The sequence below is a fragment of the Protopterus annectens genome, chromosome 2.part0, assembly GCF_019279795.1.
Source record: "Protopterus annectens isolate FY-2018-M chromosome 2.part0, PAN1.0, whole genome shotgun sequence".
Classification (NCBI taxonomy): Eukaryota; Metazoa; Chordata; order Ceratodontiformes; family Protopteridae; genus Protopterus; species Protopterus annectens.
The window spans coordinates 402,275,525-402,302,014 of record NC_056728.1 but is presented as its reverse complement, the minus strand read 5'-3'; positions in this window follow the sequence as shown (position 1 = coordinate 402,302,014).

The following is a 26,490-nucleotide window of genomic DNA, read 5'->3' as shown; positions in this document are numbered from 1 at the left end:
TGACCGTTTTGTGGTCTGATATGACCAGGGAAGACATTAAAATTGGTTGGGAGCAAAGCTGTCTCCTATTGTTAAGAACAAAAAACAGGATTTTGTCATCCCTGGTTAGGATATGTACCATTTGATCCAAAGAGGTGGCACTGATGACATCCAGATATTCCTGGGGATCCATGTTTGAGGATGTATAAGTCTCAGTTTATGGAGGATAGTTGAAATCTCATAGGAGATTGATGATTGATTTAATACATAGGGTCTCTGTACTAGTTAGACAGTAGTAGTGGGCTGAGGGAGACATGGGGGTGGTCTTATAGTTATCTATGATATGATATGATATGATATATGATATGATATGATATGATATGATATGTTAAGGGGTTTTATTAATAGTAAGTTGGACATAAAGGAGTTCAAGGTTATTTTCTTAACCAACAGGTTTGGAGGTGAAATGTCTTTTTTAAGAATACGGAGACACTGCCATCTTTAGTGCTTTTGACTAATATGATGGACCTGAACATATAATAGGCACTGAATGCCTGCACTGATACTTTCATTGGTCACGACAAGCCAGGTCTCTGTGATTATGAATATATCAATATTATCAGTATATGCAACCACTTTATTAACCTGTACGTTCACTCTACTGTTTATTTCATCACAGTTGTTATCTCTGTATATTTCATCACTGTTTTTATCTCTGCATATCTCTCCAGCTTCACCATCCTGACTGCCCTGCTTGCCTAAGTAGCTAAGCCCTGCTGGACGAGTAGAAACTCCATTCATCCACCAAACAAATTTTGCTTATCCCTGGTACAGGAATAAAGCCAAACTCTCCCTGCAAATAACTCATTCCAGATAATCAGAAAGTATGTTTAACAGATACCATACTCTGTAATAATTATTTTTAACTATAATCCGAGGTGCTAGGTGGTTATAGCTCTCTCCCTAGCCAGGACAGCCAGCAGCCATACCCTTTCAATATCTGGCCCTTATTTGTCCCCTACTGTAATTATAGTGTGTATCCACGAGGTGGATCCCCTGCCTACTCTTATTCAAGTAACTTCTAAAAATCCCCTTCCTCTAGTACAGTATTTTTTCTTCCTTTCTTTTCTAACTTTAACCCCCTCCTGGTCCATCTATTCCCTTTAGTAAGCAAGCTGTTTCATTTAGTAAAGCTCTCAATATTCTATTTGTTTTCTTACTATTTCCTTGGTTTTAGCCCCTCTTGGTCCCTTCTCTTCCCTGTGATTTACTCTACTCTTGTTACTACTTTCTCCTTTAAACGTCCCTCTCCACCTTTCATACCTATCTCCTCTCTTACCTTCACTACCTCCAAACTTTATCATCAGCAATCAGCTTGCTATTGATTGTTTCTCACAGATCTTCTTCTCTCCCTTGGTTCTACCTGCTCCGTTCGCCCTGCGGGCTCACTCTGCTCCCCTACCCTACCCCCAAATCTCACCCACCCTCAGGGGTCCTAAACTTATACTTTCCTTAACCACACTCTCTCTCCCATCCCATCACTCCTACCTACCAACCAATATACATTAACAGCCACACCCCTTCTCCTAACCAACTCCTACTAGCAGCCACTACTTAACTAGTTTATCTATTCTCTTATCAGATGCCTAATTAGTATTTAGTTCCACCTCTCTAATCCTGCCTAACCTTTACCTCTTTACTAACTTAACACTGTCCCACCTCCTTACAAATAAATATTAATTCCATTAATATGCCTAAAGTAAACAAAGTCTTCTGTACCAAGCTAATACTCATAGCTATACTGACAACTACCCTCTCCTCAGCCTTTATCCTTACCTCTATTGAAATTCATTATTATTATGAGTTTATTTTCTTCCCAAAACAGACAGCCATACACACCCCCATACTTTCCCATAGTCAGATAACCCTCACTTCTAATCCTAGTTATCTACTAGCCAAATACCATAGACTCCCGCACATTAAATATGATAAACCCATAGTAAAGAAAGTTAAATATCTAACTAACTTTTTACTTAACCCAACATTAAAACTAAAGGATCTACCCTTAAAAGACGGTGACATCCACCCTAACCCAGGACCAACATATCCAGCTAACCCAGGACCAACCAATCCAGCTAACCCAGGACCAACAAATCCAACTACTTTACTTGCTCAGCCTAAACTACCTAACTCTTTTCTGATAGGGCAACTTAATATCCGCAGCATTATCAACAAAGTAGCCCACCTCCAGGCCCTTCTAGATATCCATTCATTTGACATCTTCTGTCTAACAGAAACCTGGTTAAAACCTGGGACTAAAGACAATGAAATAGTTCCCCAAGGTTACAACATATTGAGACAAGACCGATTAAAATGTAAGGGCGGGGGAGTAGCAATTCCATTTAAAGATGGACTACACATCTGCCCCTTACCATACAACCAACCTCAGGACAGTAAGGCAGAAGTACTAATCTCTTAGACTTCATATCAACCCTAGCAAATCATTATATATCATTTGTATTTACCTACCTCCTGGCAATAATACCAATACAATAGAGGATATACTAAGCTGGGTGTCCTCAACTTACCCACAAGAGACAATAATATTAGGTGATTTTAACACTGACTGGAAAGGAATCATTGCTGATACTTCCACCTCCCTCATCAACCTTCACAGCTTTACTCAAACAATCACCTCCACAACTAGAATCAACAAACCAAACAAAAAAGAGAGCACATTAGACTGGATACTCATAAATAGACAGCAACAAGCTTATAAGGTAGGAACTCGACCTGACGACATTAGTGATCATACTTTGACCTATATTACTAGGCAGAAAAATGATATCTCTAACCCCCCACCGATAAGATTATGTGCACAAACACTTTAACCCACTATTGTTCCAAAGTGAACTTAAATCCTGTGACTGGAACCCCCTAAAAACTCTCCCACTTGAAGAAGCTATTAAATATTTTGACTCAATTCTTAGCTATCTTAGATACCCATGCACCCAAACGGTCTATCAGAATGAAATCCAAACCAGCCCCCTGGCTAACTAAAGAAACCAAACAAAAAATCCTGCTCAGGAACAAGTCTTGGGCTAAGTGGTGAGCCACTAAAGATATCTCTGAGCAACAAACCTTTAGGCAGTTAAGAAATAGTACAAAAAAGGCAATACTTACAGACAAAAGGAACTATTATTGAAAACTACAGGAAACTCACCATAATAATCCATAATAAGTTCTGGTCAAGCATCAACAAACTCCTTCTCCCAGGCCACTTTCATACTCCTACACCACTAGGGACAAATCTAAATAGCCCCCATCAAACTGCCAATGCCTTTAATGCTTTTTTCACAGAGACCATACAATCACTAGCTAGTCAACTAACCCCAGACAACTCAAATCTTCCTACCACCACACCTGGGTCACTTCCTACATTCCATTTGCAACCCATATCTACCACCTTTATCTACAACTTAATCCAAAAACTTAAGCCTTGTACTCCTTCTGCTGACCAGCTTCCATCTGAATATCTACATAAAACTCCCAGAGCAATGGTCTTTTCAATACCCCTACTCATAAATAGAACCATAAAGGAGGGAACCATTCCTGACATCTGGAAAATCTCTCACATTATCCCCTTACACAAAGGTGGTAACTCTAATGAGTACTCTAACTACCGGCCAATAGCTCTGTTATCACCCTTAGCAAAGATTATTGAGAAATGCATTCACCATCAACTATTAAACCACTTGACACAACACAACATAATAGCTAACTGCCAACATGGCTTTAGGGCATCACATAGTACCACAACTGCTCTATTATCCTTTACTGATGCCATCAATAGAAATTGCAATGAAAACAAACTCTCATCTGCACTCTTTATTGACCTCTCAAAAGCTTTTGATATGGCAAACCACACCCTTCTTATAAATATTCTTCAATCCCTTTCCCTCGACTCTCAAGCTATTCAATGGTTCAAGTCCTACCTCAGCAACAGGCAGCAGGCAGTACTCTGGGAAAATAACATACCTTCTCTCCTGCCAGTCACACTTGGCGTTCCCTAGGCTCTATTTTGGGACCTCTCCTATTCTCACTATTTATCAATGACCTCCATGTTGCAATTCCTCAAGCCACCTGCATACAATATGCAGATGATTCTGCACTAATAAGCTCATCTAACTCCATTCCAGAACTATATTCCCTAACCCAAAACGAATTTAACTCAGTAGAGACATGGTTCTCAACACGTTGCCTCCTTCTCAATGCTAAAAAACAAGCTCCTACTCTTCACACCCACCAATAAGTCTTACCCCCTTAGATTTCGCAGTCAGTTCCAATAATAACACCCTTATATCCCCTGATCCTACCACGAAACTGTTAGGAATAACTATTGACAATAACCTTAATTTTGATAGCCACATAAACAACACCATAAAGGCAGTTAACAGGAAAATAGGCTCCTTATATAGAATCAAATCTTTCTTAACTCGAACAGCTAGAACTGAGATTGCTCACACCCACTTAATTTCAACTCTTCTGTACGCCTCACCCATATACACTAACCTAAAGAAAAATAATCTCATCAAACTAGCTAATTCCTACAACAGCATAGCCAGATTTGCCACAGGCAATCCCTTCTGAAGTCACCACTTTCTTAATCTGTAGCACCTAGGCTGGCTTGAACTACAAAACAACCTAATATTCTCCGAACTCACCATTGCCCACAAGATATTCTACCAACCTAACAGCACTCCCATACTTTCCAACCTCATAATCCCCTAAAAAAATCTAAATTCACTACGCTCATCTAACAAACTTCTAGCCAGCATAAGTAAAACCAGCAACCTAGTTGGAGCTTCCCTGTTTTCTAATACAGTGGGTAAAAATGGAACTTATTACCTAATGAACTAACGCTACTCTCTTCCTTACCTCTCTTTAAACAAAACCTCAAAATATACCTAATAACACATTGGTTATGCCCTTGCAATACCCCTGACTAATCCTCTGCTTTCTCCACCCATATCTCTCTCTCACCACACTTACTCCTACTTTACTGTTTACCCCCCAGAAGCAGGCCTAATACTAGTAAACACAACTTAATTTATGTTCTACACCTTACCTTGATGAAGTACTACAATTCTCTTTTATCTCACTGCATAATAACTTCTCTTTACTGTATCTAAATTCTATAATGTAAACGACTTGCTGACTTGTATATGTTGTAATTTTTTTTTTTGCAAATCTTCATTATTTATGTAACAATTGTGATCTATTTGCTCTCAAAATTTGCAGTGTTTATTTTCATGGTTTTTAACATTGTAAACATTTGGAGCTTTTCTCCCCAGACCTCTACTGAAAATGGAAATAAATCCAGTTAGACTAGCCTGGTCAACAAATGTAAAATAAAATAAATAAATAAATAATAAATAATTTTTCAGATTAAGGAGTGAGTGGAGTATTTTGTTAAGTCTCCTAAAACTAAGCAACAATATATTAATGCTATCTGGAGTCTGTTTTATGTTGGAAGCTTTAGAAGACTGATGTTGCTGAGGCCTTATGGAATGGACAAGGATTTAGCCAATATATGAAAGCCATGGTGGGATAGGTGCAGGCCTTCCCTGGCAAAGCAGCTAGGACTGTCTACTATCTCCTCCTAGCTTGATATATATTGCACCCACTTTGAGTGATACCAGAAGCTAAACCAGTTGTTGAAAATAATACTCTTTTGTTGATAATGTGGCATCATTGTCGGTGATGATAGAATGCTCATCTAGGCTAGCTTCATACCAGCCTCAACATATATTCTGAGAGCATTATCATGTCTCAATCCATGTAGTCCAGGGAGGTATGCCTCAAGGCATTTATACCCAGATATACTCTGGCTACACCATACTGTATGTGCACTTACGGTGCAAGGACTTCAGCACTTACATACTGTGGTGATTCCCGGTACCTGATAGGCAACCAGCAGTGAACTTTTCCTTGCATAGCCTGGTTTGTGGTGCATTAGAGTGTATCACTTTGGAATCACCTTTGGCTCGGATACTGGATTTTGTGGATGTTCGCCTTGGGGATTTTCAACTGAATCAGTATGATGCTTAGATGTATGTATCATGAGGTGTGCTGCCTACGTTCTGAGTTTGTAATGCTGCTTAGGTCACTTACTCCTAAGTACCAGTATGACTCAGTCATAGCCCACGTGGATATGAATAACCTAAGACATATCTCCTTGAACTATGTGAAGAGACACATCATTGAATTCTCAGAATATGTGTCACAGGCAGGTATGAGCCTAGCATTGAGCAGCATTCTCCCGTCTTCATGGATGATGCTACAATACCAGTAGAAAATGATTGACTTTAACAATTGGCTTAGCTACTGGTGTCATTCCAAAGGCGTACAATACTTGTCAACCTATGAGGACACGGTTGACATGCCACACTGTTTTGCCAGGGATGGCCTTCACCTGTCACCTCTAGGCTTTCAGATATTGGCCACAACATCGTCCACCCCTATTTTGCTTTTTGTAGGCATTGCTAAACAGATAAACCTTCCAGTGTAATAAAAACTTCTCAAGACAATCTAAAGGTTTTACTGTTCAATGCTAGGATTCTCAAAAAGAAACTGCGATCCCTGGAAGTTCTCGTCACCCTGGAGAAAGCCAATGTCTGTGCAGCTACTGAAACATGGTTAAAAGCCACATAAAGCACTCCACCAGTGCATAGCTATAACTCATTTCATGCACCAGCCATGCACTGTACATGAAAGAGCAAAAGGCGGAGGTGTATCTATCTACATAAAGGACGCAGTCCACTAAGCAATAAAATTGCACTGGAATGTATAAACCACAAAAATAAAACCAAAAAATGACCAGGTAGCTGTGAGACTCAAACAAACTTAAACACAAAAATGGTTGAGTGCTTTTGTCTAATTCACATATCTAGCCATCATCAGAACCATAAGAATGAATCAAACGCATAAGCCTATTAAAAACCTTTTTCAAATACACACCCCCTGAAACGACCAATAAAAACATAACATGACAAAAACCTGCCAATAAAATTAAAGGCACAATTCCACTTTACCCCATACCCTACAGTGTGAAAAATATAAAAAAACTGCATTATCACAGTTTGGATGCTCTGTATTTTAATTTGCTCAAAACAGAAATAGCATCTTTTAAGCCAGAGAAACTGGAAGCATCTAAATAAAGCTACCATAGCATTTCCTTGCCTAAAAGCCAGCTCTGCCAATCACCATCATAAGGAACTGAATAAATCTTCTCAAGAATGAGAAACTTGAACTTTTTAAAACCTTTACAAATAATAAAATGTCTTGCAAGTGCACTTTTATTGTCACCCTTATTAATACTGTATAAATAGGTTCATAGGTTGATAGGTTGGTACTAGGCTATCGGCCCTAGGGCCTATACAAGCCAAGCCATAACAATTCCCTGGCTATTTCTTCCCACAATATTTACTTCCCTGGACCCCTGTCTAGCAGGGCAACTGACGTGATCCCTGGGGTGAATTTCCTATCTCCCATCCAATTGTCAAGGTTCCTTTTGAAGAGGGCCAAAGAGGCACTCTGCTTGACATGTATGGACAGTCTATTCCAGAGTCTGGGGAGTCTCTGGGTCAGGAACCTATCCCTCCAGCATGTTTTGTTCATTGTGATGACAAGGTTTAGATCCCTGGAGCATGTGTCTCTGAGGGAATGGGATTTCTTGAAGTGTAGCATGTCCAACAGCTCTGGGTTTGACATGGCCTTGTATATTAAGTACAGATCGCCTCTGAGTAGACGATATGCGACAGAGTATAGCTGGAGTTTTTTTAGATGGTCAGCATAGGGCACCTGCTTTAGGCCTGTGATTCTTTTAGTGAGGTATTTCTGCGGCCTTTCTAGTTGTTGCAGATGCCTTGAGAGGTACATACCAAATGGGTCATTGTATTCTATAATGGGTTTAATGAGGGATGAGTACAGTGGGAGAATGACCTCCTTTTTTCTGGATGAAAAGCCCTTAGTGATGAGGTGTGCCACATAGAAGAATTTCCTGACTGTTGTGGTGATGTGGTTATCGAAGGTGAGACCACTGTCCACCTGTGTCCCTAAGTCTCTTGTATTGTGTACTGCCCCTATGTGGTAATTCACGGGTACATGTTTTTTCCAAAAGGGGATGACTATACATTTCTTGGCATTGAGCTTGAGCCCATGGCTCTGGCACCAAGCATCTGTTTCTGTAAGGCCCTTTTGTAGAATATCCACATAATTTGGGGATTCAATAATGGCTCCCAGTTTGTAGTCATCTGCAAACTTTGTTAGCCAGAGTCCCTTAGTGTTGGTCTGTACTTCTGAGAAGTAGATGCCAAACAAGAGTGATCCCAGGACTGAACCCGGAGGTACTCCACTTGTCATTTGTCTGGAACTGGATTTGGAGTCGGCTACTTTTACACTGTGGGTTCTGTCAGTAAGCCAGTTGGCAACCCATCGAGTGATGTAGGGATTAATGCCTAGCTTAGTAAGTTTATCTATGATTCCAGAGTGGGGAATGGTGTCAAAGGCCTTGTCAAGGTCCAGATAAGCTGTGTGGGCTGCCTTACCCTTGTCCACAGCTCTGGAGACTGATTCAAAGATGTCAATCAGCTTCAGGAGACAAGATCAGCCCTTCACAAACCCAAACTGGGTGGAGTCCAGTGTTTGAAGGTTGCCAATGTCTTTGTTTATAAGTTCCATGATAGTACATTCCATGGCCTTGCAGATTAGGCTCGTCAGACTGATGGGGCAGTAGTTCCCAGGATCCAAGGTGGATTCCCCCTTGAGGAGTGGGATAACTGTAGCTGTGCGCCACTCAGTGGGTATGAAGCCCGAGGTGAGTCTAGGTTTAAACATGACACTTGGGTGAAGTGCCAGTTTATTTTGTAGTTCATTTAGTACACAGCCCGGGATGTCATCAAGGTCCCATGGATGCTGTATTCTTAGCTTTGGAGAGTGCAGTTTTTACCTGTGTGGCCGTTATTACTGGAATTTGGCAATCTTTTGGTATTGAGATGGGCCCTTTAGGGGGTGAAAGGGGGCCGAAGTTGACACTGAATCGATCTGCCAGGATATTGGCACTATCCTTGGGATCAGTATATTTAATGCCATTCTGTTGTAGTGCAGAGCAGATCTGAGCATTGCCATTTAGATTCTTGACATAGCTATAGAATGCCTTGTGGTTGTCTTTGGAATCTTTAGCAATTTTATTTTCGTAACTAGCTTTGTAGGCTTTTATGAGGCATCTCAGCTTCTTACTGACGCTGGTAAGGTAGTTTTTTGTAACCTGGGATTTTTCTCTTTTCTGCAACAGCTTCTTCCTTTTGTTGTATAGTTTGTTTATGGCAGGGGACCACCAGATTGGCTTCCTTTTTTTGGAGGAGAGCGTCTTGGTTCTGTTTGGGACAGCATGATTCATGCACGAGTGGATGTACTCATACAGTGCCTTAGTGTAGGATTCAACAGTCGAACTTTCAGTTCCCATTTGCATGGGTGTCATGAAGTTTGTCACTTCTGACTTGAGTAGCATGAAGTTAGCTTTGGAGAAGTTTTTTACAGAGGTTTCCTTACTGGGGGGTGGGGGAGAGATGTGGATGTCAAGGGTGATTAGCTTATGGTCAGACCTGACCAACAAAGGGGTGACCATAGGTGTGGAGCATCAATTTCCCATGTTGGTAATGACCAGGTCTAGGATATTGGAGCTCCTGGTGGGACTATGGATTAGTTGATCAAAGGCATTGGAATTTATGAATTCCAAGAACCGTTGGGCAAAGGTGTTCGTACACGAATAGTTTAACCAGTTAATGGCAGGGTAGTTGAAATCACCCAGTATTAGGGTGTTTGGTTGTATCTTAATATTTTCCAATATGTTTACAAATGTGTAGTGAGAATATTAGGGGCATGGTGGGGGATCTGTAGCAAGCTACAATTTGGAATGCAGTCTTACCTAGTGTTAGTTGCACCTGGAGAATTTCAGATGCATTGTGTTGGGCAACTAGCCTGGAGGTGTGAATATCCTTGGTGAATATGGATACTCCTCCGCCTTTAGTGTTTTGTTCCTGGTTTGGCGGCCAAAAAGTGTGGTAAAAGTTGTAGCTTGGTATTGCAGGGGTGCTCTCTGGAGCCTTGAACCAGGTCTCTGTCACTGCTCAGATATTGATGTTCTCCATTGTTAGGAGTGCCTCGAGAGAGTGCATTTTGAGGTCTAGACTTCTAGCATTGAGTAGCATTACCTTTAGATTTTGCATGCTTGTACCTGTTATGGTGGTCGTTTTGTCCTTTGAACTTTGCCTAAAAAAGGCACTATAGGGGTGGCAAGCACATTAGCCAGTAACCTGAATCCCAGAGGTGACAGGTGCAGACCATCTCTGGCAAAGAATATGCTTATTCAAAGTGTTGACTGTCTTCCTTATATAAAATGCCAGGCAGGTACAACACCTTGTCTTCCTTCTTTTGGAAATGGCCAAGGACAACTACCATCTTTCTCACAGACTGATTCTATTCACACAAGACAGATGTTGCTAGCTTCAATTAACTGCCAGGATGATAGAGTTTGAATTCTTTTTAGGCATCTATTTTATGGAGGCAAAGAAGCATGCTAGTAGGAAATCCTTCAGAACTAAATGGAAAACATTTCCTAGTTAGTGCCATGATAAGGAAGCTAGTGTTTCTCTCTGGTTCTACAATATTTGTGTTAGTTATTACCTTTGGCCTGTCATACACTTCTATACAGGTTCATTTGCCAGCCATTTAGCATATCTGCCCATGGACACCTACCCCCCCCCCTCAACGCATTCCAATGTTAACATGTCTTTGAATTGGATCCTGCATACTAGTCCACATAGGCAACAGGTGGCGCCTCTTTGGGATCTTGGCTTTGTTTTGGAAAAGTTAATTTTTGCTTCATTTGAACCAGCTTATTAGGCTGATTTAAAATTCATAACATGAAACACAGTATTTTTTTAATTGCTCTGACTTCTGCAAGAAGAGTGCCTGAGCTGCAAATGCTCATGGTGGGTCAAATTTATCTAATTTTTAACAAATATGGGGTTATCTTGAGAACAATTTCTTCATTTTTGCCTAAAGTGGCATCCAAGTTTGCTATGAGGTAAGTTACACGCTCCCTTTCTTCTTTCCAGAGCTTAAAAATGAGGGACAAAGGATTATTTGTGCTGTGGATGTCTGCAGGCAACAGATATATTATCTTGACATAACTAAAACCTTCTGAAACTTTGAACAGTTATTCATTTCTTATGAAGTTAAGAAAAAGATGAATCTGCATCAGGCAGACTATTTCCAAATGGTTGTCCCATGCTGTCTTCTTTTGTGATAACCACCATAACAAGTCAGTTTCAGAAGCAACATAGTCCACAGTACATACCTTTACAAAGCACTACAAACTAGATTCCTTTTACATGTCTATAGCAGGCCTTGCTAGGACCATTCTTCATGGGCTACTGGACATCAGGCTTACTCCTCCCAGTCCCTATTAACCATGGCATTCTACCCATATTGCTAAAACTACTACAGCAATGATCATATGATGAAAATGGTGCATTTGTGTAAGAAAACTTACTAGAACAGTAGATATTTGTAGGATCACTGCTGCAGTAGCCTCTCACTCTCTCCACCCCCCTATTTTTTTCTTTGTTTTTTGTTACCAGGCATGGTCATTGAATTTGATTCACCTAGCATTGTCCTTTTTCAGGGTGCTAGTCTCCCTCTTACAGTTGGCATGAAAGCTCTGAAGGTTTTGGCACCCAGATCGCTGATTTTCTACAGCTCTGCTCAGGCTGTCAATAGCTTGAGCATGTGGAAGGGGCTGTCTACCTATTATATCAAGTACAGACTATAACCCATATAGCTAAGGCTACTGCAAAAGTGATCATTCGAACACTTACTATTATGGTAAGTTTACTTACACAACTGTACTTTCTTGGAGTTACCACCAGAATGACTACCCTTGTGAATATTTTTGAGGATGTGTTATCTGGAAAATGGCATACATATTTGAGAAGCACTGTGCTACTTGATATTTCAGACACCTTATCTGTACTCATTCATGTGCCAGTGCTCAGTTATTCAGTCTGGATAGCAGTTATCTGCAGCTCTAGGTTGCAGTAAATTTGAATGTGAAAAAAAAACATTTTAAAGTGCCTTAGTTGTTTATTATAAATCATTTCCCCACATTTATGAGAAATAAACAACACATAAGAAAAGATTAGAAAAAATAAAAAAGAAATAATAAAAATATATATATATAACAAAATATCTTACACACTTTATTTACCCTTCTCCAGACATAATCAGAAAGAGAAAGATATAACAAATAACAAATCAATAAAGTTAAGCAGCATCCCTTTTTCCCTGCCTTAGTTCCCTCTTATTTATTTATTTTTATTTAGTTTACATTTGTTGACCAAGCTAGTCTAACTGGATATATGTCCATTTTCAGTAGAGGCCCGGGGAGAAAAGCTCCGCATAAAAAACAAGAACAAATCAAACATTACAACTTCAGTTACAGTTCACATGTCAGACACAACAGGTGTTACATGGTAACTTAGCATTCATGATAGATAACAGCAAATAAAATAGAAAATCCCTTTTTTTTTTGACCAAACAATAGTAAAAGAAAAGAGTGTTCAGAAGGATGTGGGAGAGTCACAAAAGAAAGTTATAAATACGGCACAGGAAAACAGAATAGTTATAAACAAGATTGGGAGATTAGTTAAGGGCAGTGACTTAGCTATAAGGCAGTGAAATAACCATGCAGTCTTTCAAGGGTACAATAAGTCTAATTTAGAAGGTAGTGGTCTTAAAGTGGCTATAAAGTGAGTAGTAAATTGGTGCTATAACCAAGGATAACAGGAAGAGAAATCTTAGTCAGGGTTAGTACATGGACATAGCCAGTGGGTTGTAAGGTATAATTTGAGTTTCTTTTTGAATACTGCAGTTGAAGAAACAGATTTGAGCTCAACAGGAATAAGGTTCCAACTTTTTCCCACTGTGTTAGAGAAAAGTGAATATCCTGCTTTATTGTTGGGTTTTTGTCTAGATACCAGTAGTTCATTTGCTGAGCGTAGGCTTGTGAGATTTTTATATGGGCTGATTAGACTCATGAGAATTGGTGTGTTACCTGGATGATAAAGGGTTTTATGGGCAATAATCAGTTGGTGGAATAGAATTTGATTATGCAGTTCCAGCCGACCCAGTTGCTTCAGATTTTGGCAGTGGTGGGTTCTGAAAGGGGAGCTGGTAGCAAATCCAGCAATGTTATTGTAGGAAATTGCCAGCTTGTTGAGATTGCTTTTAGATAGATTTGTGTATATAGGAGATGCATAGAAGAGAGGTGAGATAAAGTGGGTGTGAGCAATAGTAGTTCTAGCTATGGGAGTAAGGAAGGGTTGCATTTTATAGAGGGATCCTAGTTTTCTGTTAACTGATTTTATTGTGGTGTTGATATGAGTATCATAGTTAAGGTTGTGGTCAATAGTTACTCCTAAGAGTTTGGTGGTAGTGTCATGAGATATGACTGCGCCATTATTAGATTTAATAATGATGTCAATTGGGTTGGACTTTTGTGTAGGAATAAACAGCAATAGTTTAGCCTTTTTGGGGTTAAGGAGAAGACGACACTGTAAAAACCATTCTTCTACTAGTTCAAAGACATTTTGAGTGAGGGACTGCAGTTCAGATGGACCTGTAGCTGAGCATATTAATGTGGAATCATCTGCATATTGTATGCATGTAGCTTGGGGGATACTTATAGTTAGATCGTTTATAAAGACGGAGAATAGAAGAGCCAAAGCGGAGGGGAAACCAGAGAGTATATCAGTGAATCAAGGGAACAGAGCTGAGGAGAGTAGACTATAGGGAAGGCACTCAGAATTTGAGTTGAAAAGAGGCTTGCTAGAGACTAAAGGTTGTACAGGGCAGAGAAGTGTTTAAAGGGAATGGTGGCTGGAAATTGAGGTTGGAAACAGGGCTGTGTTATTTAAACAAAAGTATTGCTAAACATAAGGGTACAGAGAGAGACAGCAGGAAATGCTACCACCTAAAGGCCAAATCAGGTATTTACAAGTCTAGATCTCAAGGACTTCAGGGGAAGTGCAAAGGGACAAGGAAGGTAGAGAGAGGGATCAAAAATCCATGGTAGGCTGCTAGCTGCTGCTCGCCGGATAGTTAAACAAAAATTTCGCAAGAAGATTATAATGGCTAATATACAGTGAGGTACATACTCTTTGATATTAAATCTGAAGCACAGATTTAATATGGCTATAAATGAAGAACAGCAGGAGTCCTTTAGAGATGTTCTTTCACGGGTGGGAAGCCAAACTGAGGACTAATAGACACCCGGGGTAGAAAATAATTCAGCAGGGACAAAAATCTTTGATATTAAATCTGAAGCACAGATTTAATACGACTATAAATGAAGCACAGCAGGAGTCCTTTAGAGATGTTCTTTCACGGGCGAGAAGCCACGCTGAGGACTGGGAGACACCTGAGGTGGAAAATAATTCAGCAGGGATGAAAATCTTTGATATTAAATCTGAAGCACAGATTTAATATGACTATAAATGAAGCACAGCAGGAGTCCTTTAGAGATGCTCTTTCACAGGCAAGAAGCCACACTGAGGACTGGGAGACACCTGGGATAGAAAATAATTCAGCAGGGATGAAAATCTTTGATATTAAATCTGAAGCACATATTTAATATGACTATAAATGAAGCACAGCAGGAGTCCTTTAGAGATGTTCTTTCATAAGCGAGAAGCCACGATGAAAACTGGGAGACACCTGGGTTGGAAAATAATTCAGCAGGAATGAAAATCTTTGAAATTAAATCTGAACACAGATTTAATGTTGTTGTTGTGTCTTTCGGCTTATCCCCGGTTAGGGGTCGCCACAGCGAAACTCCAGTCCGCTAATGTTTGGTAGTGAATTTTTATGTGCTGAGTTACCAGCCCTATCGCACAACCTTCAACGAAGGCACGCCCATTCATGTATGCCTCACAGAAGACACTCTAGCTGAGAATCGAACGGGACAACGTCTTGCTGTGAGGCGACAACGCTACTGCAGCACCACTACCGTGGGTTGAACACAGATTTAATATGGCTATAAATGAAGCACAGTAGGAGTCCTTTAGAGATGTTCTTTCACGGGCGAGAAGCCACACTGAGGACTGAGAGACACCTGGGGTGGAAAATAATTCAGCAGGAACGAAAACCTTAAGCGGAGCCAACAGCCTGCACAGTAGAAGGCCAGAGGGGAAAGTGGGGTTTGTGGGGTTTTTTTTGGGTTCCCTGGTGTCCATCAGATATTTAGCTCCCTCCCATAGCTCTCATCTACCATACTCCCTAGTATAGAATCATGCAAGTGCTACGTCCTATTTGTCTGGGAATGAAGTACAGGATGGATTCAGAGCTGGCATCCTCTCAGTTTACTGACCAGTACTCAAACGTTTTTTTTCTTAAATCCTACTGCAGTATGCTGATGTTTATATTGTTAGCCACTGAGGTGTGGCTTGAAAACATGACTGTCCTGGGTCCATAGGGTACCCTGACTTCCTCAGCACTTCCCTCAGGCCCAACCTTGCAAACTCTCTGTTCTCCATCCTCCACCAGGGTTCAGTAAGAGATCCATCCACCTCAGCATGCTCCCTCTACCATAGGGTAGCCATGTCCATCATTCTTACCAGCTGTGTCAGAAGCTCAAGTCACTAACTGACCCTTGGTCACCTAGGTCATAGTCAGGTCTTTATCCTTGTATGTTACTAGAGGTAGCTATATCAGCCATTCCTAGGTGCAGCCTGTCTGTCTTTTGCATGGGCACCACAGAAGAACAAAGAAATATGCATGGTGAACTCTGTTATAGCTTAGTTACACCCTAGCTGCCAAGGTTTGAGACTGCAGTCACATAATGCCAGGGATGTTAAAATATCTGACTAAACATATGAGTTACAACATCCGCCTAGCAGCAGAGCAGATATACAATTTATTATAGCAATGACCACATTAATCATATATTTACTATTACAGTGGCTACCACTTCATGTTGCATTCAAAACTCCAAAATGCTTACACTCAAAAAAATAGTACTTGAAGGACTGCTGCTGAGATGTTGTAGAATATTGACACCATTTACAAATGGAACTGCATATCAGCACACAGCACTTAAACAGAAGGGTCCACTAAACGAGTACTGAAAAGAAATGTGTACTAAATTTCAAATTAGTTAGTTATATTCCTTCATAGCAGTCCCTTTTTAAACTGGGCAGAGGAAGTATTTTACATTAAAATGTACTAAAAATATATATAATTTGCATGCATAAACTACTAAATGTAAAAGTCACATTGTAGAAAATACATATGCCCATTAAGTGCAACAATGCAGTTAGGGCCGTGCATGAAGTAGATGTTATTCAATGCATGTGCACGTGCACACACACGTGCACACATACACGCACACACACACACACACGGAAGCACACACACGCATGCATGCACACACATACACAGGCATATTCACAGACACAGATATTACGGGTTCCTATTAGATGACCGAAGACGCATTCTTTCGAATGCGTATTGGTCAAACTTGAAAAGATGAAAAGGCAAAATGATGAAGCGGCATATAAGCAAATTCTTTCCCTGGAAAAGAAATCGCTGGGCCACATCCATTACTTTGCCATTTTCGTCACTGTAGTGTGATCTCAGAGTTGGTATATTTAAGTAGGGGGGGTGTGGGGGTCGAAGCCCCCTATTTTATGTTATGTCGTAAGTGTTTTTTGGGGTTTTTTTGGAACAGCGATTTTTTTTCCCTTGGAAAAAAATCGCAGTTCTAAGCATTTGAGTTTGTAAGCTTTCACTTACATGGAGTTGATAAATCATCATTCGCTTTTCTAAGCATTCAATTATTTAATATAGATCCAATATACCTATGAGGCTCTGTGGAATATGTTGTAGCCTGCTGAGAGATAAATGAAATAGCTTGTACTGTACTTTTAAAAAACAAGTTTCTTTATGAATGGTGAAGCCATGAGACATAAAATGTGTTTTCTAATTCTCCACTCTATTTCATTTATCATATCAAGCAGACCAGCACACATATGATATACCATTATTTTTTCTGCACTTTCTTGGCTTGGATTACTGTTCCCCACTCATGTGCATGGATTGCACTAACTATGCTATTTGGTTATTGAGCAGAACTGTACTAGGTTAAACAGGTTTGTATGAGTAGGATACCTCATAGGTAGCTTTCTTCTTTGATAGTGAAGGCATATGTCTTTCTGTTGCTTTTGTACTAATATTTTAGTAGTGTAATGAGAACTACCTTTACTTTATTATCTTAATTTTATGGAGACTTTTAGTTTCATCTATTTAGCTATTGCTACTTTTCCCAACTCTATGTTTGCAGTTGTGTTCTTTTAGTTAAGCTCTATATTTTCATTTAAATGATAGTGTACATTGTAGTTTTTGAGGAGTTTTGTGTGTTTTTTAAACATATTTATTAAATCATCACATTTTAAGTTGCAATACAAGTTGACATATATTAATAGAAAAGAAAACAGCCTTTAATAACAATTACCAGTTATCAACATGCAGTATATGTATCTGTTTTCCTTTTAACATTTTTTCATTCATTACACCATTACATAGATTGTCAAGTCCTCACTCAGAGCTGTAGCTAAGTCATCTGGTACCCTGCAGAGATCTGCACTCTTGGCATTCATCAGTAACTGCCATTTGTGTCCCCTAACAACTTGGGTTCAGAGCAGGCACCCCCTTTGCCTCATCTTAGCTATGGCTCTGAACTCACTTCTCTTCGTGAACATTATTCTGTATATATTATTCCCACAGATCTTATTAAAGCTATTTTTTTGGCCACAAATAGCATTGATCCTAGTAAGGTCTTAACTCTGGCTATGTTATTCAGACTCTGTATCCAACTGAAGAATAATTTCCTTAGTTACAGTCATCTGCACCCCAAACATTTCTGACGATGTACTCTGCAGGGAAATTTTAAAATCCACCAATATATTACATTATCAAAAAATATGTTAACAATTTCCTGCATCTTCCCTATCACATCTCCAACATTTACTAAGTACTTGAAGGAAAAAAATATCTGGTTTACTTCAGTATATAAATATCTATGCAAACAATTCCATGCAAAGATCCTAAATATCTGGACTTTGTTGCATGCTAAAGAGCCATAAAGATTTCTTTTCATTGTTCCTTTGTAATTTATCTTAATATTCTCTTTTCTCAATCTTTTCTAACCTCTTTTGATCGACTCTTAAAATGATCATGTAACATTTTATACACCATGCTAATTTCTGATTTTGTAGCAAGATCTGTTCTAGACCAAACTAAAAACTCCACAAAAGCTATCCTTTCACTTTTCCCTTCCCTCGTCATTTCCCTTTGCCTTCATCCAGTTATCAATCTCTGATCAGGAAGGCAAAGTCTTGCTTGCACTTCAAACTCCTGCTTAGCCTCATCCTTCTCTATTATGTTTCCTTCTCACATTATTTGCTCCCAATACCTCCGTTCCTTTGCTAATTTCTGCCATTAATTTGTGGCCTCTTTTTTACTATTTTCTCTACCCCTGCTTGCAAATATACCGTTTGGTAACATCTCCTTGCTCATTCTCATGCTAGCTTGGTTCTTGGAGTACTTTCTACTACTTTATGAATATCGTATTCTCTGTGGTTAGTACTAGTCTTCTGAAGGACTGGCATCCATTTTAATCTGCGCAGTGTCTGTATTTTTTCAGTTTCTAGTATGTTCCTTTATAACCTGAGTGACTACTGCATTTTAACTACAACTATAATAATTGTGAAGTTTATTTTGTATTCCATATTACATGTCTTTCTATATGCAACCTGCAAGGCCACACCAGCTCAAAAAAAGAAGAAGCTGTGGCAACCTTAGAAGTAGTATATTTGGAGACTGGGATGTGGGAGCACAGTCTCCTCATTGGGAGTGTAGGGGGTACACACCCCTACAAGAAAGATATACTGTAACATTATGGACAAGATTCCTAAAGAACGTGGGCATAGAGTAAATGACTATATTGAGCATTTACTCCCCTACTGAATTCCAAATGTATAGGAGTAAATCTGCAGGAGATCCTATTATGTGAAATAAGTTAGAAAAAAAAGTCTGCTCAGTTTTTCAAGAATGTGATTCCTGATAGCAATAAAAATTCTTACAATAGATGAAGTTTTCAGTAAATATTTCCCTTGTCCTCCATCTATCTGTGGCAGATCATCTGCACAGCTACACTTACAGATACTTTTAGAAATAATGATATTTGATATTATTAGTGAGCAGCTATAATGCCCAGGAAGTCAGCAAAGTTAGCTTGCAGTCATCATTACAGGTATAGGTTCATTGTCAGCAATGAAGTTAAATTAAATATGTGAATTCTGATCATGACTAGCCATTCTTTTCCTTAAAAGTTTCATTTTTCTCCTTCACGCATGCCTTCTAACATATTCATTAGGATGGAACATATATGAGAGAGTGGGCTGGCTAGTCGGGCCATCAAACCATCAAAGGATACATACTGTTTCTTCAACAAGTGCTCTTAGTACAATAGTGCACTTCTAGTTTCAAAACTTGAGAAATAGAATTACATCATGTTTAACAAAAATGTGAAACAGATCACTGTGGAAGTGAGTAACCTTTTAGTAGCTCACATCTGTCAACTTTGTTTAGCTTGATGCTGGATAACAGCAGATGAAACATCTCCAGAGACTTAATACATACCTTGTACTGATCTACTCGGCACAATGCTTACTGATATTTTCGTAAAAGTTTCTTGCATATATCTAATAAGATTTCCAAATTATATGTTTCCCACCTGCTTAAGCAATTCAGCACCAAGGACAACTTCCCCATGTAACATGTTATTTTACATTGTATGTGGAGGCGAGGGTGGGTGGCGAGGAATGAATGCTGACTCAGTCCTCGAGATGTAAGATACCCATGAACTTGACTGCCAACAGATTTCATGTATGGGAGAGGACTATGGATATATGGCGAGTGTTTGCGAGCTGCATTTTACACATATACTGCATAGAACTGTAATATCATCATGTGCTCATGTTTCCCTTTAAGAGAAAATGATTTGATATAATCTGACTGCTACTGGCACGTGTAAGGACAGTGTAAAGCTCTTGGGAAAGTAGAGAGAGAGGAGGTGTGGGGGAAGGGAGCTATTCTACAGGAAAGAGAGTGCATGTCAGTTGGTCTTTGCTTGACTGGACTTGATCGGAACTGACAAGTGTTGTAGCAGCTCACCATAATGGATGTCTCTGCTACAGCTGAAGAGAGGTGAAAAGGATTCAATTCCCTTTGAAAGACCAAGGCATGAGCTATTATTTAATTAATGCTTAATATGGAACTCCCTCAGAATCCCTTGTTGATTTATAGAACTGTCTTTTCCTTTCCTTATTAATGAATAATCTCTCTCTTTTTTAATCCTTTGTGGCCTCTACCACGTCTTCTTCTGCAGTACGTACATGTACTAAGCTGCTATGGATTTTAGTTACACTTAATAAAAAATCATATGGATGATTTAATCTTTCTCCACCAATGCATTACTGTTGTCTACCTCATACAAAACATTTCCTATCATTGCCTCTCTTGATGTGCATTTATAAGAATGGAACATGTAGGAAATAATCAGAGCTTTGATATTTGTTTTCTGACCCTATAAACAGCACTTCATTATGATCAGATTAGAGTGCATCCCCAGAGACCCAGTCACTGTCCCTCATTAATTTGATGGCTAAGCTGAACGGACTAAATCTATTACACATCTGAACATTATTAATTGTGTGGTGTGTGTGTGTGTGTGTGTGTGTGTGTGTGTGTGTGTGTGTGTGTGTGTGTATGTCTGTGTGCGTGTTTGTGTGTGTATACATTTATGTGCTTTTGTGTGTTTCATTTGTGTTAGGAAGGCATGGCTATCAATTTATACACAGATGTATAACTAGGAAGGCAAAACGCTGTCAATAAGCTACACAGAGTAAATAGATATGCTACAGCTGGCAATATATTTTCTGCATATTATTTGTTCTGATGTTTTAGCAAATAAAACTTAGTTATACAACCATGTCTCTTTTTAGGAACAAACCATATAAAGTGTATAGTTGGGTGATTTGCTATCACTCAAGACAACTGGTGATTTTCTGAATCACATCTAGGTCTGGCACATTCCACAGCATACTATATCATAATGTTAATCAGCATTATTCGTTCTATGCAAACTTCATATTCTTGTTTGTACAATATGAACCTAACGTACCTGCTTATTGTTGCTATATGCATTTCGTTGTCTACATGGTATATAGATAAGTACAGGCCACAGCAATACTCCTCTGACATCAAACTTGCTCTGTTGTGTCTTTTGTGCAGTTTTACTGATAATTTTATCTTAATGCTATCAGTATGTCTCCCACTGGCACCTTTGCCACTAATTTTTCATAGGAAGGTGGTTTCACGCTTTGTAGCTGTCATATTTGTTGTTTAGTAGATTATTGGAAAGGCAGTAAAAACTAAAAAAAATTGTCATAATTTTAAGCCAGTAATATTTTAGTTCTTCTCTATTGTTACTATGCTACAATATGGTACTTTAAAAATAAACTGTCAGAAGTAAGTCAAATTCCCTGTGATGGTAGAAAACAACCTCATTCTCTAAGAATATAAATGTTTTTTTTTTCCATTCTCCCACTCTCACTGTCTTTCTCTGCTGCTTTTCTTACTCTGATCAGTTTTCCTTAAAAAAAAAAAAACACTTCAAACAGTATTTAAAAATCAAGAAAAGTCAATACGTTTGTTGATCCATTCTATGAAGCATCCTTGGAGATTTTCTGTCTCCTCCTTCCATAAAGCTCAGGACATAACTGTTGGTCAATTCACACTCCAAACAAATCCAAAATCATTACAAAGCATGACAGTCAGTCAATACTGTGGAAAAAAATCTCATTTGCTGTCCAGACAGTTTTAAAGCTTCAGATTTTTTTTTCAGTGTAGTATATTAACTGACTGACTATAACCATGTCTTTGCCATAGAAAGCTTGAATTTTTTTTTTTTGCATTAAGGCTACTGCTTTCTTTCCCATCATCCTCAAACCTAGATCTTATGCTTAAATAATTCAACAAAACTGCACACATGGCCAGCAATTACTAAAACATTTTGTAAGACTTAAGGCAAAAATACCAGTCTGGCAGTATTAAAATATCTCTTTTGCTATTTTTATTTTGAACGCAGTAAATGTATTAATACAGTTGTGATTATAAAATGGCATCTTGAATAATAGTGTAAATTCACTGTGTATGCAGTTAAATTAGACATACTTTACTACATCATTACACCTAGTTGTCCAAGAAAAAAAGGCTGAATCATGGATGACCTATATCTGTCCTACAGAAGGATTTGACATCTCCACCAGCCAGCATTTATCTCCAGATTATGTGTATGCAGTTAAATTAAACAGATTCACTTTAGAAGCTCGAAATACTGAAATATCGAAATTCAGTATTTCACACCCATAAAGTGGAATCCTGAAAAGAATGAAAACTCAGAAGCGCGAAATTCAAAACTTCGCATACTGGAGATTTTGAATTAGCGCTTCTGGTGTTTCACTGTGGTTATGGATTCAGGTAAGTGTTTATGTGTTAAGGGTTTTTAGGTAGGAGCTGTGGTGTGTGTTAGTGTGTTTTGTGGCTGTGATGTGTGTGTGTGTGTAAGGAGAATGTAGCTTGTGTGGTGGTGTTTTGTGTGTTTTTGTATGTAGTGCGACCTCAGTTAAAATATTTAAGTAGGGGTGGGGGCACAGCCCCCCCACATGGGGGGGCTTCAGGGGGCTTACTTTTATGTTGGACAGATGTTGTCTTTGTGTATGGGGAGGAAGATGTGTGTTTGTGTACAGCAGAAGTGCTATTTCAAAATCTCCGGTATGCAAGATTTTGAATTTCGCGCTTCTGAGTTTTCGTTCTTTTCAGGATTCCACTTTATGGGCTCGAAATATTGAATTTCAATATTTCAGTATTTCAAGCTTCTAAAGTGAATCCAATTAAACATACTTTACTACATCATTGCACCTAGTTGTCCAAGAAAAAAAGGCTAAATCATGAATGACCTATATCTGTCCTACAGAAGAATTTAACATCTCCACCAGCCAGCATTTATTTCCAGGTTTCTGCAAGTATCAATGCTTAGTAAAGGAGCAAATGCAAAATGGCACATTATGCTGTAACATATTGGATCAATAAGCAAGCTTATCACATGTTGACATTTTCTTCTACATCCATGTTCTGGTAGTGTACAGCTACACTCATTAAGCTAACATAGCTCCCAAAATGGCCAATGCCTTGTATCTTCGAAAGACAGATTGGAGTGAAGTTTTGTTTAACATCCCAAAGCTGATTATGTGTAGTCCAAGCAGAACTTTCAATGCCAGTGGATTGTAGTTCACTTTTTTCCAAAAAGTGGGCAATTTGTTGTGAGAGAAGGACAACTCCAGCAGGAAGGTGGAATTATCTGTCATACTAGAGCTTAGGGCCCTTAGCTATGCATCTAATGTTTCTAAATATTGTTCACTTTATGTGTGTGTGTGTGTGTGTGTGTGTGTGTGTGTGTGTGTGTGTGTGTGTGTGTGTGTGTGTGTGTGTGTGTGTGTGTGTGTGTTTACTGATGTGCTGTATACCTTCAGCTTTGTATTACTGGGAATTCTCAAGCCCACTCCCTGTTTCTGATCTGGAAGGTTTACTTTGACATCTAAAGCCATGTTGCTTTGGCTGCATTGAAGGATCTGCATCTTAGCTGTGGGGGACAATATTATGAGGGCAGAAGATAATGTCTCGCTGTCATTCTCTGCTGCTTTTCATAGTCTGATCAGCTTTCCATAATAAAAAAACACACATTATTTAAGAATCAATTAAAGTCTATAGGTTTGTTGATCCACTCTATGAAGCATCCTTGGAGATTTCCTGTCTCTTCCTTCCTTAATGCTCAGGACATAACTGTTGGTCAATTCACACTCCAAACAATTCCAAAATCATTACAAATCATGACAATCAGTCAATAATGTGGAAAAAAATCTCTCTGGCTGTCCAGACAGTTTTAAAGCTTTAGATTGTTTTGTCAGTGTGGTATATTAACTAACTGACTATAATCATGTGTTCCCCAAAGAGAGCTTGAATTTTCTTTCCTTTTTTTTGTTTCATTGAAGCTACTGCTTTTGTTCCCATCATTCTCCAACCTAGATCTTATGCTTAAATAATTAAACAAAATTAAACACCTGACCAGCGATTACTAAAGCATCATTACACCTAGTTATCAAAGAAAAAAAGGCTGTATCATGGATGACCTATATTTGTCCTACAAATGGATTTATCATCTCCACCAAACAACATTCATCTCCAGGTTTCTGCAAGTCCCCATGCTTAAAAAAGGCTGCAAATGCAAAATGGCACATCATACTGTAACATATTGGTTCCATAAGCAGGCTTATCACATGTGCCTGCATTTTTTTCTACTTCCATGTTCTGGTAGTGTACAGCTACACTCAGTAAGCTAGCACAGCTCCAACGATGACCTATGCCTAGTATCATCCAAAGGCAGATTGGAGTGAGGTTTTGTCTAAACATCTCAAAACTGATTTTGTGTGCTCCCACCAGAATTTTCAATGCCAGCAGATTGTGGTTCACTTTTTCCAAAAAGAGGGCAAATTGTCCTGAGAGAAGAACAGGTCCAGCAGGAAACTGGACTAATCTGTCATACTGGGGCTTAGAGCCCTTAGCTGTGCATCGTATGTTTCTAAATATTGTTCATGTGTGTGTGTGTGTGTGTGTGTGTGTGTGTGTGTGTGTGTGTGTGTGTGTGTGTGTGTGTGTGTGTGTGTGTGATGTTTGTCCTTCCTAGGAATTCTCAAGCCCACTCCCTGTTTCTGATCTAGAAGGTTCTTACTTTGACATCTAAATTTGTGCTGGTTTGGCTACATCTGGGATTCTGCCTTTTGCCTGTGGGAGACAATATTATGATGGCAGAATATATTGTAGACAGACTGGCTAGTAGAATGGTGTCACTGAGGTCATCCCATCAGGGAGAAGATGTGGGAAGCCTTTTCCTCAATGGTCTCTTCAAGATGAGTGGATTTCTTGGCAAGGAGAGATCTCCTGGCTTGATACCATTCAGTTAACAGTCAACCCCTCACTTCATCTGGAGGTCCTTCTGCTCACCTGTGATATTCTGATTCTTATAAGAGATGAAAAAAGACATTGTATCCTAGACAAAATACCATGTCTTCCCTTATTATTCCAATGGTCCTCATAATATCTTTTAAGGGCCTCAGGCTGGTCTTCTCCTTATGGCCAACAACACTCTGTCTCTCTGAACCATCAGCAGGCACCAGCATTTTATCCTTCTAGAGGATTTATCTGTTGTGTACTAATCATGCAGCTGCTAAAACTCAGTACTCCCACAAGATCAGGCCTAGACTTGATCACATAGTTGGAGATGAAAGCTACTATTTTTTGTAGGGATGAGGGTCTTCTCTTTTTCACCATTCATCTATATGGCCTGCTACTACATTCCTTCTGCCTGAGAACCACTTCCAAAGTAATTTTTCATATACATTTCTGTCTTCCCTCCTGAATTCTGGGGGGCACTGCTGGCACACTCCCCTTGCTTAGTTACATAGTTACATATGGATAGCTCTCCATATCTCTGGTTATTATGGAAAGTCTTTGGTTAGCCTGGCCACTTTTAAGGTCTTCACTCTCCAGATCTTATCCATGTTTTGGAGACAGTCCAAAACCTATAAGGTGGTGATCAACATTGTATCAAACTGTAAACATTTTGAAGTTGTGTTGCACTGCCTGGGACTCTTGAGAGGTCTCATATTGATATCCAGCCTTTTAGGATCCATTGAGTCCATTACACTAACGTCTTTTTGGTGAGTCATTGCTGGAATTTAATGGAGTATGCTCTTTTAGTTAGGATTGTTTTCTTCCAAGTATAGTATGTCCCATTCATAATGGAGTGCTAGAGTTCACTGGCTTGAAGGTCTTGATCTGAGTTCCTCTAATTTCTGAGTGAGTGGGCTTCCTTCACTGCTGAGTTACTTCCTCTCCCTTTGAACGCTTTAGCATCCCATATTGTATGATGGTAGAAGCTCTTTGGATGCCACCCCCACCCCCATTCATCAACTCACTGTTTTTTTTTTTCTTGGGTTATTCCTTTCTAGGCTTGGTGTTTCTTTGGAAAAGCGGAGGCTCCTTTTCTCTGGGGATACCCCTTTCTCCAAACCTTAAATTCAGTACATTAAACATTGGCTCATATATTATTTCTTGTTCTAGTGAATTGTGGTAGCCTCTTGAACTGACTTTTCAATACTTAAAAGTAGTATTTGAGGGAGTTGTGGTCCTCATGGCCAGATGAGGGCTTTG